At 43.4% G+C, this 17,982-nt stretch overlaps 1 protein-coding gene and 1 long non-coding RNA gene across 6 annotated transcripts in view; one reads left to right on the forward strand and one right to left on the reverse strand.

Annotated features, from left to right (window-relative positions):
- LOC308593167 overlaps positions 1 to 16,357 on the reverse strand; it is a 39,363-nt gene extending 23,006 nt beyond the window's left edge. The window contains exon 1 of the long non-coding RNA XR_014010805.1: positions 16,251 to 16,357. This is a non-coding gene — a long non-coding RNA (uncharacterized lncRNA). The remainder of the gene's footprint in view (positions 1 to 16,250) is intronic.
- Positions 1 to 17,982, forward strand: part of RALYL (RALY RNA binding protein like) — a 257,854-nt gene that overhangs the window by 153,195 nt on the left and 86,677 nt on the right. The window lies entirely within an intron of this gene.

Genomic DNA, 17,982 nt, shown 5'->3' on the forward strand with positions numbered 1-17,982 from the left:
AGCCAACGTAGCTTCTTCAGGGAGATAATATCCCTTATCTAATACAAATGACACTACTCAAGCCTGCTGTCCCCATGGCACTTTGCTGAAAACTCTATCCTGTTATTTTGCTATACTATATTAATGTACTCTGCAATAGTATCTTGTCCTCCTCTGGTTTAGAAATTTAGGCTGCATCCTACATGGCAACTTGAATGTTCACACTTCTGAAATTGCATGCATGTGCTTTAGAAGCAAGAAGAAACTTATATTTTTATGATGCAAACTGCCCTGTGATCTTTGGATGAAGGGTGGAATGATGATGATGATGATGCTTTTCCCCACCCTATTCCTCAGAAATATATCTATGTAGTTTAGACCTGGAGTACAAGCTTGAATCCTTAAGAAAGTCAAAAGTAGAAATGTACACGATCAAAATTTTAACAAGTCATTTGAAAGAAAACAAAAACGGACAGGTAGCAAAAAGAGGGTCTATCCCGGGTGAACGGGGACAACTGGAGGATATTAGCTATCTACCTATCTATAGCATTTATTTCCTACTTTTCCTCCAAGGAGCTCAATATAGCTTTCATGGAACACTTCCTCCCAATTTTATTCTCGCCACAACCCTGTGAGGTAAGTTAGGCTGGGAGACTGTGACATGGTCACCCAGTGAGTCCCATGACTAAGCGGGGATTTGAACCCTGGTCTCCCAGTTCCTAGTCCAACACTAACCACTAGACCTGGAAATGAGCCAAACAGTGCTTTAAGACAGGAACTTAATTTGCTAATGGGTTGTTGAGATACTGCAACCAGGTCATTGAAAACAGGGGCTTGATTTTTTGTTTGTTCTGGTAAATCTAGATTAAATGGCTCTGGCATTTTGAAGCTGACATTGTGTGGCCTCTACAGACCACCTGCATGCATCATGTGGAGCCTCTTGTCCCACAATAAACACCCGCCTAGAAGCACGCAAAGACTGAATGTGTGAATCGTAAAGAATTTCCCTTGTTCCAATTCCACAGAGTTGTTCTGAATAAATTGACTTATTTTAAAGAGTCGCTATAAATATGTGGTGGCATTTTTCTTAAGGAAACAAAGTATTCCCTCAGGTGTTTTGTGTGCGGTGAATAAGTAGCCGCTTTATTATTTCTTAACATAAATAAGCTGTTATGTAGCTTAGTGTGTTTGTCTCCACTGTTAACATAAATAGCCCAACCGCTCCGAGAATGTATAATCTTTGCCTTCTCCTATTTCCAAAAGGCCCGGCAATATTTTGCCATTTCCTGACATGTCACCGGTGGAAACACATTTCCAGAACTTAGGCTAACTAGAAATGTTGACCAAAGACACACCAGGCTGTACAAACGTATCCCAGTCTGTCAATGAGATTTATCTGAACAATTCAGACACCAAGCGACCGCCAGCTGAGACACTGATTGGCACATAGAGTGATGACTTCTGGCCAATCCCCTCCAAGACAGTCAAAACTGAGTTCCCTTCTTTTCATTATTGTGCTGTAGTTGTCTTTTTACTTATTGAACCTTGGGCTGGACCTAGTCGTTGGCAGGTATTTTCCCCAGAGGTGGCACAAATTTCCTCACACAGGCATTATCTGACAGTGTTAAGGTTCCCCCCCTGCAGAGCCCGTGATGGAAAGGCTATCAGACAAGCAGGCAAAACAGTTGCACTTGCCACAGCGTTTCCCTTCTAAAGGGAAAAGGAACAGTCAATCTCAAAACGCTGATCTGACTGACACTATCCAACTATTTTTGCAAAGTGTGCTCAAAAGTTCAGACAGGGAATAGTGTTGATTGACTAAAGCTGAGGAAAGGCTAAATGTCAGCCTTTCAAGGCTAAATTTGTGGCAGCTCTCTAACAGACGGGAGTGACGTTCGGAACGGAGACTGACAAAAGAATTGAAGGTGGTAAAAAAAAAATGAGGACTGCATATATATAAAGGTGAATCCCTAGATTAATTTTGTTTTGAATACTTTTATTGCACAAAATCAGGATACAGTTAACGCACACACAAAAAGGAACCTAAGCTTGTTTCTTAGGTAGCTGACAATAAATCTATTGAATTACTTAACTCTGGATGAAATCCCAAACCAAATAAATGATTTCCAATTGTCCTTGAATCTGTTAGTATTGACAGTCTCCTCTTGCCCATGCTATATTAATTAGTTGGGTGATCTGTACAATATTCCACTCTGCTTAGCCAGTTATATTTGTCTAGAGCCTCAGGTGTGTCATTTTGCAGCAATTTCACTATTTCTGCAAGATAACTGTAATAAAAAAAAGTGGCCATTGCATAACAGGTGATGCTGAAATCCGAATTAGTGCAGACTGATATTTAGTGGAGCGATATGCATAAAAAATAAGACTCTTCTTCCAACAGGAATTATCTTTGTCACTTTGTTCATTCACAAGCCCAGCAAATAGGACATTGTTTTGAAATAACCCTGATGAAGTGTCATATGGTCAACAGGCGTGTTATTTTTCCAACACATATTGCTTTGAACCTTTTGGGTGTGCGCTGGATGTATTAGTGTGCAAAACCTTTATGTTGCCTTATGTACCCTGCCTTTTTAAAATTAAAAGTTTTTTTTAAAAAATCCAGGTCTGCAGAACTTGGAAGCACCACTAGGGATGTGATAAAGTGCTATTATGCTGCCTATTGGGACTATGCCATAGAGGGCATATCAATTATCTGCTAATCATGTCATCTGGCTGGTGGACTTTGTTCAGGTTGCTAGATCACAGGTTGTGCAATCCTGATTTATTTACATCAGCAGCTGAGTGATTCTGGGATTTTAATTCCCTGGAAACAAAAATTCATTATCAACATTTTTCATTATCTGCAGTTTCTCTCTTACATAAGGCTCAGATGACAACAGCTGTGTCTTTATTATTTTCAAGGAGTCAGCTATAAATGAAGACAATGTTTACCATCAGATAGCACTTAGAAAGTGAAATAATTGTGTTTCTAAAGTTGGTGCATAAACCTAATCTGGTAATGCTACCTTTCAGGAAGCTTAATAGCTATTAAATCCTGAGTATTTTTCTTTAGGATGGGGGTCAGGGGGAGTTCAGAATCCCTGTGGTGATCACATTCCACAACGCACATATCACATTCGTGTTTAAGGGGATTAGGAAATGAATGGAAAGAAGCACACAGGGCTTTGCCAAAGAGGAAGCAGAAGGCTATATTTGCATATTATACAGTTGGATGCAAAGCCATCAATCATCATATTATCTGTACATTGAGGATGATAAACGGCTTTCATTCTGATGAGAGAATTTAATCACATGGAGAACGGAAGAGGGCGCAAAGTACAAATGCTTCATCTTCAGAAGCAATACTTTATCATTAGGCATATACATCTAAGCATGTTTCTAAAATAGCACTAGTCATTTGCATACACACGCAGGTAACTTTGGGAAAGGTCAAAAACTAGTTCATTTGCACTGAAAGCAGCCAGATCTAATGAAAAGGAGCACAACTTCAGGACTCTTGCCAGATTTAAAGCATTTGAAAAATAGAAGCCCAGACTATCTAATCCAATATTGTCTACTCTGGTAGTGACTCTCATGCAGAGGTCTTTCCACCACCAGCTACTGAATTTGGCACTTTTCGCTGAGCTACGGACCATAGTCACGTGCTCTGCCAAATTTCTTCCCTAAAATAAATACAATTCTTAAAGTTGAGAATGACAAGAAATCTGCCATTTAAAAAGAATATGAGCCAGAGTCTAATCACTGATGGCTTAAGTGGGCAAGTGAGATCAGCCTTGTACATCATGTAGAAGGGCCACCAGCCAAAAATGACTGGTAGTTTGGCTAACATCATTTCTCCACAATGTCCAATGAAGAATTTGCCCATTTCTATGAGTAGTTAGTAGCTGTGTTGTTGTTTAGTCGTTTAGTCGTGTCTGACTCTTCATGACCCCATGGACCAAAGCACGCCAGGCACTTCTGTCTTCCACTTCCTCCCGCAGTTTGGTCAAACTCATGCTGGTAGCTTCGAGAACACTGTCCAACCATCTCGTCCTCTGTCGTCCCCTTCTCCTTGTGCCCTCCATCTTTCCCAACATCAGGGTCTGTAGCTGTAGCCTGGGAAAATAAATTCTCCCAGGATTGCATGAGTTCCAAGGGACATGGAAACCTCCCAATACAAACAAGATGTTTCAGCCAGAAGCAACGTAGGAGCAGCCCAGCCCCTCCATCCCATTCTCTGGTATTCATTTCACTTAGAAGAGTCCTCCACGCACCAGTCACTGGCAAACAACCAAGCTTATATCTGTAGGTAGCAAAGCGGGGCTGTGGTTCTCCCACGGACTTCACCTGTGTTACAGAACCCTTCCTAATCCTGTATCAGGGAGCAAGATAGGACATGGGATCAAAGCAGGATGAAGGAAAGGAGATAAGTTCGAGCAGGATTGTGACCAGGAAAACTTTGATGAGACAGGCACCAAGTGGCAGGGAGGACCAAACAGAAGTCAAGTCAAATAGGGTTTCAGGAGTGCCAACTTGAATAAAATATTGGGGAGGGGGAGGTAAGCCCCACCCCACATAACTGATCACAAGACATGGCACACAAACCATTTGAATGGCAAGGCCCATCAACTTGGGGAGGGGGGCTGCCCCCTCAAATATTTTATGAGAGGTGAGGGGACCTTAGCCTCTAGGAGTTGGCTCTTATGTAAGGTTGGGAAAGGAAGGCAGCACAAAGAGAAGGGAAAACAATAAAGGTACAAGAAGAGGTGTGTGCTGTTGACCAGCCTGCCAGCAGACTCAACTTCTTGCTTTTATAACAGGCATGGGGAACCTTTTTTCCGTTCACACTAACAGAATTCAAGGACACATTCCAGCCAGGCTAAAGGAGGATGTGGAACAATGTCAGTGAGGAGTGTGGCCTGGAGAGGGGGACATGACCTAGGAAGATTCCCAAGGGCCAGGTAGACCTGGAAGGCTGCCTTCAGCTTCTAGGTCTGAAATTCCCCATTCCTGATTTATAGGGACTGCTGAGCATCTGGATTCTGAAGCAGGGATTCAATCTGTTTTCCAAGATTTTAAGATGCTGACAGTTCTATCAGGAGCAGGGATGAGTGGTGAGCTAGTTTTGCCATCATACTCTGCATGCTCAGAAATAATCAAGAATAAAAGAGGTGAATAAATATATACCCAATGGCATACACAAGACTTTTATCCGTGAGTCTTTTTTCCATATATCTTATTATTCTCTAGCAACCTTGCAGTCATTGCCCATTTATTAGTATACTATGCACACACGAGCTGTTCTCTTCAATAAACGTAAGGGGTTGTGATGTATTGACAATATCCTTTTCTCATTTTCCCCTCGTATACCTGCAAAGAGCAGCATTGCTCAATGAAACATATTTGCAGCCAGGAAAGGACCGGTTGCCCAGTTCTAACTTTCACAGCAGTCCCCTTTTTAACCTCTTCAATAGGCAAAAGGCCTTTTCAAATGCCTTAAGTTAGAAAATGGTTGTACAATTTAAAATGTGCAAAGTGTATGCACACATATTTGTAAGGAGCTGGCTTGCGTGGTCATAGAAGAGAAGAAGAAGAGTTTGGATTTGATATACCGCCTTTCACTCCCTTTAAGAAGTCTCAAAGCACCTAACAATCTCCTTTCCCTTCCTCCCCCACAACAAACACCCTGTAAGGTGAATGGGGCTGAGAGACTTCAAAGAAGTGTGACTGGCCCAAGGTCACCCAGCAGCTGCATGTGGAGGAGCGGAGACGCGAACCCGGTTCCCCAGATTACGAGACTACCGCTCTTAACCACTACACCACACTGGCTCTCATAGACTATTGGTTCATTCTAGTCCAGTGCCACCAACCAGTGCTGCAGATGGCCTCTGGTTTTAATGGTCTTATTGGGGTGGGGCCTCTTTCAGAGGTGATGTCTGTCACTTCACTCGCTTCAAAATGTGGCAAATTACATTTGGGAGTGCGGATGCTCAGTCTGCTGAGTGGAGCCCTGGATGTCACCCCCACCCCAAGCCCTGCCCAGATTGGTGCCAATGCCAACAACTCAGATTGACAGCATCAACCTCCAAAGCCTGAGATGGAGATATTGAACAGCCTCAGAGATTGGAGATATTTAGTTGGAGATTCCAGCAACTTGACCAAGATGAACCAATCCACAGTAGTGGCAGGGAAAGGGCATGTTGGAATTTACACTTAGTTTGAAAAAGCAAATCTTCAGTCTTGTGTGCGCTGATACACAGATGAACAGAAGCAAGCATGGATGGCCTCTTACCCAGTTTTACAATTCTAGTTCAGGGTGGCACTGAGCCCGCATCCTATAATGGAAAAGAAACTATAGTGTTCCTTTCTGTATGCCATGACCAAGAATATGGTTTGGAGGTGTATGAAACCACTACCTTTCTGAAGCTATGTAGGTCCGGAAGCCACATATACACTGCCTTATGTTCCATGGAGGAAGAAAGGTGGGATTGTCAATGTAAGAAAATAAATAAATGAGCTGTTAAATAAGCAGCAGTGCATAGGCTGGGATTCTCAGGTCCCAATGCTGGAGTGAAGGGACAAGCCCCCGGTGTCAATGTAGTAAGGTAAAGGGACCCCTGACCATTAAGTCCAGTCGTGACCGACTCTGGGGTTGCGGCGCTCATCTCGCTTTACTGGCTGAGGGAACCGGCGTACAGCTTCCGGGTGATGTGGCCAGCATGACTAAGCCGCTTCTGGCGAACCAGAGCAGCACATGGAAACACCGTTTACCTTCCTGCCAGAGTGGTACCTATTTATCTACTTGCACTTTGACGTGCTTTCAAACTGCTAGGTTGGCAGGAGCTGGGACCAAGCAACGGGAGCTCACCCCATCGCGGGGATTCGAACCGCTGACCTTCTGATCAGCAAGTCCTAGGTAGCAGCAGGAAAAATGTCATAGTATGCATGTTAGTATGTTAACATAATAGTATGTTATTGCTATGCCTGTGAAGGATTGTCATCTGCTCTGGCACTGGCAAAGAGAAGACAGCTGATTGCTTCCATGTATGCACCAGGCATGTTCAGGATAATAAGGATGTGAATGGCTTGACCCAAAAGTAATACAGGATACATTTTAGCCCCAGCAACACAAGGTACTGTTTATGCTGCTGCAGGTCAAGCTAAGTGATGAAACTGGTAATTAGGTTACACTTGTGGTCACTGAGAAACTGAGCTGGAATGGACAGCCAGAGAACTGGAAAAAAGTGATGGCATTCTGGCAAACATGACTGATGTTTATCAGTTATGGTAATGAGGAACCACGTTGATTGCAGGAAACAATTGTGACTGCAAACCACTGGTATTATGTATATTGCTGAAATAAGATTCATGCACAAGCCAAAGTCATAGTGATACTGTACACTTTGTCTCCAGGTGGGAAGGATATGCAGTGCAAACATTCGTATAAAAGGAGTTTGTTAGCAGCATAGGATAAATTGCAAAAGGGGTGATACAACAGGCTATTATTTTTGAATGCGGCCCTCCATCCAGACACCTCTATCTGGCCCTTGGAACTCTCTCTAGACCATAGCCTTCGCTGTGCCTACTTCACACCTCAAAAGTGTTTTTTGCCAGGCTGAAATGTGGCCTTAATCTCTTGACACTCCCTCTTGCTAACTTGGGCAGAGGATAGAGAGGGTTGTGTATGGCCACATTCACACTATACTTTTAAAATACAATGATAACACTTTAAATGGCCATGGGTTCTCCCAAATAAAATAACAGCCAGAAAAAGTACCCCCCCCCTACTTGCTCCAACAGCCAAAAATAATAAAATAATTAAGAATTGTGAGGGGCAGGGAACTTTGGCAAGCACTGTGGGGGAGGATAAACTTAATGGTGCCCATGGGCACTGTATTGGAGACCCCATAAGCTAGACCCCATTATATAGACTGGACATAGAATGTTGAAAAATGTGTGATCTACCATCCAGCTGTAACTCCTTCCACACTCGTGTGTGTTTATCGACATTTATTTGCTGTCAATTAACTTTGCTTGTTGACCTATATCTTCACGCGAGAACATTTTCAAGGTTTTCTAGACCCTCAAAATGAGAATCATTTCTCATCACCTAAACTAGCAATAACATTTTGTTGTTGTTGTTAAGAATATTCAGCACAGTCCAGATAGTTAATGGCCACTAAAATCCATAGGGGGCATAGGGAGGGAAGGGAAATTTAACGTATACGTTACCCACCTTCCTCTGAACCCTTGTGAAATAGCAAGGAATATGAATTGCTAAAACTGGTGTTCTGCGGAATAATAAGAAAGTGCCTTGTGATAAGTCATTCATTTGGACGTGCTCCAATTTAATCTTGTCTGGTCTCCTGACTTCCAGATTCAGTGCTTCAAAAGAAAACACCATAGAAATAAATTGTAGATATTCAGAATAACTTTTCAAGAGTTGACACACACAAAGCTTTCATTTGAAATTGGAGCAGGAAGGACATTTCAGGTAAGAGCGTGGTGGGACAAGACAGATAGTTGCACAAATTTCAACTCTAGTCCTTACAAGCTCGAAGAGAATTGTGTCCAGTTTATCTATCTCACTACTATAAATTATATTTGCTCTGTCTCATTAAGGCTCATATTTACCCTTCACATTGCATGTATTATTGCTGTGCCAAAGAAGCGGCAGGAAATATGGATTACAGATCAATACATGGCATATTTATGGGAGAGGATCTGGGATTTAAGCCAGCTGAATCCTGTTCATCTAAACTGGCTGAACTACAAATCTTTCTGCTCTTCTCTGTTGCATCTCAGGTTATTGGAGTTCTGTCCATTTGGCTGTGGTCAGGATTCAGCATATGGGTCAAAGAAGGCAGCAACCTTTTATCTCTGTGCTACACATAGCTTGATTAAAAATCCCACCCACATCCCTCTGTGTTAGCTACGGTAAGTGTATCATATCGGGATAACAGGTTGTCACAACCACTGCATTGCAGTGTCGCTGTGAGCAGATTCAGAATGCTGTTGAGCAACCCTATCAACCCAACTGACTACAGCCACCATCAGTGGATGGTGACACAAAAATAGACATGAAAGGAACAGCACAGCTACAGATGGTATAGGACTTAAAATGGGAGGAGTTTAGCTTGAAAGGCAGACTCCTCCCCTGGTTCAAGAAGAATTTTTACCACTTTGAGGCAGAGACAATACGAGCTCCAAGGGATCTAGACCTATCTTGGAATGGTCTAGGCCAGGCTTCCTCAACCTCGGCCCTCCATATGTTTTTGGCCTACAACTCCCATGAGAATTGTAGTCTCAAAACATCTGGAGGGCTGAGGTTGAGGAAGCCTGGTCTAGGCATTTTTGAACTAGCGGAGGAGGAATTTCTGTTTCAAGCCCCTGCCATCTCACAGCACCAGGTCATAGGCCTGCTCTTTTTCACCCCATTTTTGTGTCGCATCACAAGCTTCCTGCATTGCCATTCATCCCACAGCCAGTGGGGGGAAGCAGAGGCAATACCAAGTTCCAGAGGATTTTGGACCTCACTGCCTGTAATAACTCGCTCCCCTAAGAGGAAATGTGCAGGTATAGAGAGAAGCTCCTGAGCCTTTTGAACTTCTCAAGCATTCCTACTGAATGCTGGAAAAATCATTTAGGCTTTTAAAGCATTCAGTGGGAACACTCAGGTGGCGGAGGGGCACCCAGGTGGGGGCTCATTCATCGCTAACAATCGCAGCAAAAGCAGGGTAAACCCTAGTCCAAAGCAAGAAGGGAAATGTTAAATAAAAATGAATAAAACAATCATTTAAGAAATGTCCAGAGGTGTAGTCTGCTGCAGAAAAAAAGGGAGAGAGAGAGAGAAAGAAGGGAAGGGAAGGAAAAGCAAGAAAAGCAAGCAAGGCTTGGGTACCTTAGACACTGAACACATTTCTTACAACATACCGTATTTCGTGCCCCATAGGACGCTCCGGCCCATAGGACGCACCTAGTGTTTGGGGGGGAAATAAAGAAAAAAAAATTATTTCCCCCCCAGGTGCAGGGCTGGGATGGCTCCCCCACCATCAAAGCTATGCACATATCTAGAATAAGGGTGTGCAGCTGAAAATTACCTGGACATTCCTTTTAAATCTTTTTGCATGGGGCAGGCAGGTTTTCTGTTCATGGGGATGTAAAAGGCTCTGTGCTTTCCAGAGCAAATAAATCTTCACTCTCTCATCAAGCAAACCGCTTTAGTATTGATTTGGCAGTAATGCTCAGCAGGCTTTAGAATGAGGGTCATTCCGTCCTGAGAAGACAGCTTCTTTCCTTGAAACCACGAGCACTTGTTTTTTCCCCTTTCCTCCCTTGACCTGTATTTTTTCTGGAACGTGATCCTCTTTCTTTTGGTCCCTGCTGAGAAGCCCCTTCCTTACCTGTCACTTGGAAAAGCTTTCAGCAGTCTTGATAGCTATACAGAGTTTAATGATCTGCAAGTCACTCTCCGGTGCAAATTTAATTACCACCTTGCGAATCTTTGCCAATTTCTCTTGATAATTCTTTGTGAAACTGTTCCTTGTATGTGGTTTATGGCACCATTTGACCTGGCTATTTCTAAAAGCCACATGGCCTAATTTAAAGACTTAACTCGGTGCTCTCTCTGTCTCTTCCCTTCTCCTAATCGGAAAATAATCCTTTTTCCCTGCCACAAATAATCCTTTTCCCCTTTCAAACTTACACTATTTTGCAGAAGAGATTCAATCACGTGCCAGTAAATGCTATTGTGCAAGAAGCCCACTTAAAAAATATATATCAGACTTTTAGTGGTAAGGGAAGTGATGGAGAAATGTACTAGGAAGCATGGAATTATAATCCGTTGATGGGAAGTCATATAACCTTTGAGCAAACAAATCAGGATGAATGCTCAATAAAAAGGTCATTGAGAGGCACAAGATCCATCAGGTAGGAATTAGCTGTGATGGATTCATGAACTCTGAAATTTCAGGTATTTCCCTATGGCATCATTATTATTTTCTCCATTGTTTTAAAGCAACTTATTTCTGCCTTTCATCAAAAGACTTCAAGGATGTTAACAACTATCCATTAAATATTCAACCATCTGTTTTTAGGACGATGAGCAAGTCTATTGTTTGCTTTGTTTACTGGGGAATCCTGAGGACACAGTCAGGTTCCACAGCTTGGTTTGGCTTGGTTATCCAATTTATTATACAGTGGTGCCTCGCAAGACGAAATTAATTCGTTCCGCAAGTCTCTTCGTATTGCGAGTTTTTCGTCTTGCGATGCACGGTTTCCCATAGGAATGCATTGAAAATCAATTAATGCGTTCCTAGGGAAACCACCTTCAGGCCAGGTCCGGGGACAGTCTGTCCCCGGACCTCTTCTGAAGGCTGGGGGGGGGGACAAGGGCTTTTCTTCCCACCCCCAGCATTTTAAAAAACCCTGGGACAGCGGAGGACTTCTCCGCTGTCCGGGCGATCTTAAAATGCTGGCGGGCGGCATTTTAAAATCGCCCCGGGACAGCGGAGGACTTCTCCGCTGTCCGGGGCGATTTAAAAGCCCCTGGGAAGGCAGGCAGGGGGGACAAAGACTTTCGCCCCCCGCCCGCCTTCAGAAGGTGTTCCCTCCCCGCCGCCCGGCTTCGGAGCATCGTTCTGAAGCCCGGCGGCGGCGGGAGGAGGCGTTCCCGCTCCACCGCCCGGCTTCGGAGGAGGTCCGAGGACAGTGGGGAAGACGCGCTGCGCTTCCCCGCTGTCCCGGATATTTCCCTATGGGCTGTCGTCTTGCGAAGCAAGCCCATAGGGAAATTCGTCTTGCGAAGCGCCTCCAAAATGGAAAACCCTTTCGTCTAGCGGGTTTTCCGTCTTGCGAGGTGTTCGTCTTGCGAGGTACCACTGTACATATGCAGGATTCATAAAGGTGTGCACATATAATAGGCAGACCAAACCTGCCTGCCTGGGAAGGCGAAACCACCTCCTAAACCATGAAGTTTTGTGTGGGACTGGAACAAAGTGTTTGCATTTTTCTCTCCCATTTTTTTCCTTTTCCTTTTCCTTTCCTTTTGAAAATGCTAGAGGGAATTAAGCTTGTCGGCTCCAGAAAACATATTTTGGGGGTCTGGGGAATGTACAAAATGCAATTGAGATTTGCATGACTCCCAAGGCTTGTTGGAGATTATGTGTATGGACCAGGAAATGTGCACAAGTTCATCTTCATGGACACATTACATGCACGTTTTCAGTGAAACCTGGTGATTGTGTGCAATGGCAGGTTGTTATGTATATTAACCACTCAGCTTACATTACGCCGTGTGTGTGTGTGTGTGTGTGTGTGTGTGTGTTAGGAGTAATGTAAGCTAAGTGGTTCATGAGTATCCTAAAATAGGACTTCATAGAATCATAGAATCATTCTTCCCAAGATAGTAAGCATCACCTTGGTAATAATGAGATAAATAAATTAGGTTATCTGTAATTCCTTAAGGGTACATGGATATAAACAAGGTTGTTGTTTCCATTCTTATTTAGTAAAACCATACATATTAAGCATTAATGTGGGTGAAGACATTCCCTTGACACAAGTTCATTGCATTGTTTTTGCCAGTATTATCTGGATCATGCTGTGATTAATATGTTTGGCAAGACATGTGTGTCGCCCCTATCACTTGTTCCTTGCGTCAGAAAAAATAATAATACAGTGTGTTTTGCCGTAATCGTGTTTTTATATGCTAAAGGAAAACATACCGTGACCAGTAAACATTTCGAAGTGGGTGAATGAAGATGTTCAACAAAATCCTTTGGTGCCACCAAGTGGACTTAAGGCAACAGTGCATTTCCTTAGATTTCATAAAGATGTGCATTCATTATATATCACCATCTTTCCTAAGAAGTAAATTGCACTGAATTGGATGGAGCTTTTGCCCAAGAAAGTGTGCATAGGATCACTGCCTTTATATCTTTATTGAGTGTGGATAGAGTGTTTGCTATATATGTTAGATAGATAGATGATAGATACATAGATAGATGATAGATAGATAGATAGATAGATAGATAGATAGATATCCTGCATTCATAGGTTTACAAAATAATCTGTGTGCCGCACTTTCCAGCAGGTCAGAAGAAGAATGATTCGTAACAAAGGGTTAGACAGCCTCAAGCAATGTTACATACCTTCCTGCAATCCCCTGACATTTTCTCTTTTGGCAGAAGAATGTTGGCTGCAGTTCACAAAGGGATGGGGAACCTGTAGCCCTCCAGATATTGTTGGATTCCAACTTTTGTCAGCCACAGCTGGCCTGGAGAGCCACCGGTATGACATCCCTGTCTTAGTATATTATACTAAGCCTGTGTTATACCAAGCCTGCATTACATACGTAGCCCTGCCAGAAGGGGCCTTCTGCAGAAATCAGGAACCTTTTTATCAGGAGGTCCATACAGCAGGATATAGGAATCAGGCCTTTAATGTGGCAGCGCCTACTCTTTCGACTCCCTCTCATTGCATATTAGACCAATTCTGTCTCCGTTGTCCTTCCTCTTTCAGCCAGCTTTTCAAGTGGAAATCTCAATCCCAGACTGCATCTGTACTGGGACTGTTTTAAATTGTTTTTATAGAATCATAGATTAGTTGGAAAGGATTCCAAGGCTCATCTACAGTAGTCCAACCCCCTATAGTAGTCCAAACCCCTGCTCAAACCCATGATCATGAGATTTAGAGTCCTGTGCTCTACCAAATGAGCTATGTATATATGGAACTGATTTTAATTGTTTTTACACTTCTCTCGTTTTATGGCTGGGACTGTTCTTATTTGCTTTACCAGTGTATATTTTATTTTTGTAACCTGCCCTGAAACCTTAAAGTAAAGGGCCAGAAGGAAATCTAATAAACAAAATAGGCCTAATATCCAATAACATCCCCAAAGACAAGAAAAATGTATTCCTTTACGCAACAGCAGCTGCCAGAATGTTGATTGCAAAAAAAATTGGAAGGGGGAGAAAAACCCATCACTATTAGAACGGCAAAACAAACTCTGTGAGTTTGTAGAAATGGCAAAATTGACGGCAATTATTAGAGGCCACTCAAATCAGAGAATAATTAGAGAGTGGGATGGAGTGAAGGAATACATGAAAAAAACGGTTCCAGAATTTAAATATTAATAGAGAATGTGTAAAATGTGCAGGAGTAAGCAAGAAAATAATAACAGAATCAATTGAATAATTATTAAATTATAACAACACAACAAGATGGAAGAAGTAAAATATTGAGATCACACATGGGGGAAGGGGGGTGGGGGGTATATGGGAACCTATAATATCATTTATAATATCATTTGTTAATTGTGTTGTATTTACATATAGCAAAGGGAAGCCTAGAGCAATTAGATATATTTTAATTTAGGTAATCTATGTAATAGGCTTGTGTTAGAAATGAATATGGATTTTGAATTTGAGGTTTGTAATTTTTTTTTGTTTTAAAAATAAAATAAACAAAAACATAAAATAATAGTAGGTGTCAGGATTTGTTGCCCTTACATGCTGGAAGAAGGAAAAGGCAAACCTGCTGTGCTTCTCTTCCCCCACCCCAGAGCCATTTGTCACGGATGCTTTAGTTGACATTCCTGCATTTCAGGGAGTTGGCCTAGATCCCTTCCAACTTGACAGTTCTATAATTCTGAGTAGGAGGTCTGGTACCTCTGGCTTGACAGCTGGTGAGGCCAACATAGCACGTCCCCCATGCACTTCCACAGTCTCCAACACCCAACGGAGGCTGGTCCATTAGGGTAATGGGCCTCTGCCCCACCAAGCTCAGTCTGGCCTCAGCCAGCCCGTAGCTGCCTACTGCAGTCCAGTAGATGGAACTGTTTGCCCACTTTCTCCTCCTCAGGTCCAGCTTCCGAAACCTTCTCCCCGCAGTCTTCTCCCTCTGACCACGCATGGTCATCCCACCACCACTCCCTGGGCTCTGAGCCTTCTTCCCTTGGGATGTTCCTGTGGCGTTTGCCCTCATATGTGTGTGACATCATACTGGGTTCATAGGGAAAGGGTTAACCAATTGTAAAATGACTAACCAATGGGAACCCAGGGGGCAGAGTTAACTGTGTACAGTGGTACCTCAGGTTACATACGCTTCAGGTTACATACGTTTCAGGTTACAGACTCCGCTAACCCAGAAATAGTACCTCGGGTTAAGAACTTTGCTTCAGGATGAGAACAGAAATCGTGCAGCAGCGGCGCGGCGACAGCAGGAGGCCCCATTAGCTAAAGTGGTGCTTCAGGTTAAGAACAGTTTCAGGTTAAGAACGGACCTCTGGAACGAATTAAGTACTTAACCTGAGGTACCACTGTATAAGGTTTAAGCGCAGAGGTTTTTTAGGGAGTTAGAGTTGTTGAGAAGACAGTCTGGAGTTAGAAGAGATAGGTAGCCGTGTTGGTCTGCCATAGTCAAAATAAAAAAATTCCTTCCAGTTGCACCTTATAGACCAACTAAGTTAGTTCTTGGTATGAGCTTTCGTGTGCATGCACACTTCTTCAGATAATTTTTTTTATTTGGAGTTAGAAGAGACAGAGAAGATAAGTCTGTGGGTTGGGCTAGTCTGATGTGAGAGAGTGAGAAAATTTGTTAAGAGGCGTCAGTCAAACAGTTGAGATAATCAGTCAGAAGGTATTAGGAAGGTATAGGCCGGTAAAGAAACAAAAGTTAAGATACTGACAGGAATATTATCTGAGAAACCATAAACTTGTTAATGTTTGTAAAATCAACTTGGGTTTGTTTTTTTCTTGTTTCACTTTTAACAACTGACTGGACTCAGTGTTTTACCAGAGAGTAACTGGTTGGTGGCAGTGGGGAAGCGAGCACAGTGGTGGCACAGGGATCAATAGACCGTCAAACAGCCGGGGACCCTGTGTGATCGCCACAGTTCCCCAGCTAGTTCCTCCCTCCATTCCTCTGTGCCCAGCCAGTCCCTGACAGTGGAGCAGCCCCTGCACTTCTGAATTTCCCTGCCTATTTAGATCAAGCAGGTGAGGAGGCACAAAGCCAGAGCTGAACCACCCTTTTCCTTGTGGTGTGTCAGGAGGGCAATGACAGACCGGGCACTAGCTAATCATAAAGTTTGAGTTCCCAGTGTAAAAAAATCATTGCCTTCCTGCCCCTCTGTTTCCCCCGAGTGAGGCAAACTTACAAATCCACAGCTTAAATATTGAACTGTTTGGAAGGGAGATAGGAGATCCCCCATGATGACCACAAGTAATCAATCATCTTCCTCTCAGCTCAGTGGGATGTCAAGTCTTTACCTGTCAAACATGCTGTTCCTCTCCTTCTCTGGAGACGGCCTGGCCAAAGTGGGTGAAGCAGTCCTTAAAAATGAAGCAGCTGCATGCAGCTTCTGTCCCTGCCCAGTGAGTGCTTCCTACAGTAACATCAGCAGGGTCTGCAAAACATCACAAGCACCATTCCTTTTTAATTAGTTATCCTGCAATGCTTCCCAAATATGGCCATGTTATTGACATCTGCTTCTGGGGGGGGGGGCCACTCCTTCACTGCAGCACAAAAAAGGCAGAACAAAACACACACACACACACACCTACCCCTTCCTGGAAATTTTGTGTTAGAAATAAAGTTGCTCAATTTTAGCAGGAAACCATGAGATGCACCTGTTATAAACAATGTAGTATACTGCCCCAAAACTTTTGCAAGTGCACATGCTATCGGGGGGAAAAGAAAATATATAATCCTTCCAGTACAATCAGGGGCACAAATCATGGTGAATGCTCAGTAAAAATGTCTGGAGGGGCACTGACCAATGGAAGTGCTTTTGGGCATAGACTATGCTACACAGTGTTTTAGATTAATTATTTGGCTGCGTTCACACAGCAGTTTGTTTCGTTTTCACTGTTGATTTCCTCATTACACAAAAACTACTACTGGGGATAAAGAGGAATATAATGCATTCCCACAAGGACGCGGGTGGCGCTGTGGGTTAAACCACAGAGCCTAGGACTTGCCGATCAGAAGGTTGGCGGTTCGAATCCCCGTGACGGAGTGAGCTCCCATTGCTCAGTCCCTGCTCCTGCCAACCTAGCAGTTTGAAAGCACGTCAAAGTGCAAGTAGAAAAATAGGTACCGCTCCAGCGGGAAGGTAAACGGCTTTTCTGTGCGCTGCTCTGGTTTGCCAGAAGCGGCTTAGTCATGCTGGCCACATGAAGCTGTACGCCAGCTCCCTCGGCCAATAAAGTGAGATGAGCGCCGCAACCCCAGAGTCGGTCACAACTGGACCTAATGGTCAGGGGTCCTTAATGCATTCCCACAATGTCCTTGTGAGGTAAGCTAGGCTGACAAGCAGCCCAAGGTCACCCAGCAAGCTTCCTGGCTGAGTGGGATTTGAACCCTGGTCTCCCAAGTTCTAGTCTGGCTGTCTAACCCCACTGGCTGTCAGTATAAAAGCATGGTGACTGGGAATGGCAGAGCCCTGCAATGTCTGTAGGTCTTCCCCAATGGAGGTGACCTAAGAAAGCACTTCCTGTCTACACATGTATATAGCAAGCACTTGAGAAGTGTATTCTCAGCATGAAACAGCATCCACTTTAGATTGGCAAATAGTGTGGGGGAGGAACAACATCAGAATGATCTCTTATGTACAGCACCCCGAAAAGGTTGCATCTAGCAGTAAATGCACATTGTCACGCAGTGTGTACATGCCTTTAATATTAGCAGTGTGATTATTAGAAAGCAGAGTTCTTCCGTATTTGGAAGAAGTGCAAACTAGTTCGGGGCGGTTGTGGGGAGAATGGAAACAATTTAATGAATAGGAAGAACTTTGCTTAGAAATATATATATTATTATTCGTTGGCATGTTTAGAATTGGCTGAAAGGCAAGCGCAGGAGTTTATTAGTTACATCTGCGTTCGAGGAGCAAAAATAGATGTTGCCATTAGATTTCTGACTTACCGAGCTGAGACATAGCGAGCATAAAACTATTAAATGTGATTGAACTCCAAGAAGCTCAGATAAGAACATCTAGGGAAG

This window comes from Podarcis bocagei (assembly GCF_964188305.1).
Source record: "Podarcis bocagei genome assembly, chromosome: 8".
NCBI classification, from domain to species: Eukaryota; Metazoa; Chordata; class Lepidosauria; order Squamata; family Lacertidae; genus Podarcis; species Podarcis bocagei.